We start from the raw sequence: 377 nt of genomic DNA, 5'->3' as shown, positions 1-377 counted from the left end.
ACTCGGTCAGGATGCAAATGTTCGGGGGGTCGGTGCAGGCGCCGATGAAGCGGGTCAGATGCTCGTTTTGGACATCCCGCATCTAAGGTGGAGCAGGGTGTGGGACCAGGCTCATGGCACATCCCGCCCCACCCAGGGGACGCCGGGCCGGGCACCCCCATCCCACCGCGCGGCGCCGAGCCGGGGTCCACCTACGTGCTTCAGCTCGAACAAGACCTTGCGCGTCAGCTCGATGCGCTTGCGGTTGAGGTGCTTCACGGCCACGAGGTTGCCCTGGGGAGACACGGGGTGATGGGTGCCCGGCGGGGCGATGGGTGCCCAGCGGGGTGGTGGGTGCCCATCCCCACTCCCGCACCCCCATACCTTGTAATATGCCG

The 377-nt window shown here is 67.6% G+C and overlaps 1 long non-coding RNA gene across 1 annotated transcript; it reads right to left on the bottom strand.

The window, feature by feature from the left end:
* On the bottom strand, positions 1–377 carry LOC103915407. Its single transcript, XR_663521.1, has 3 exons — positions 364–377; positions 196–273; positions 1–82 (listed from the first exon to the last, which is right to left on the bottom strand). It is a non-coding gene; the product is annotated as an uncharacterized LOC103915407 (long non-coding RNA).

The sequence above is a fragment of the Pygoscelis adeliae genome, unplaced genomic scaffold, assembly GCF_000699105.1.
Source record: "Pygoscelis adeliae isolate BGI_AS28 unplaced genomic scaffold, ASM69910v1 Scaffold704, whole genome shotgun sequence".
Classification (NCBI taxonomy): Eukaryota; Metazoa; Chordata; class Aves; order Sphenisciformes; family Spheniscidae; genus Pygoscelis; species Pygoscelis adeliae.
This window is presented reverse-complemented; position numbering and strand designations above follow the sequence as displayed.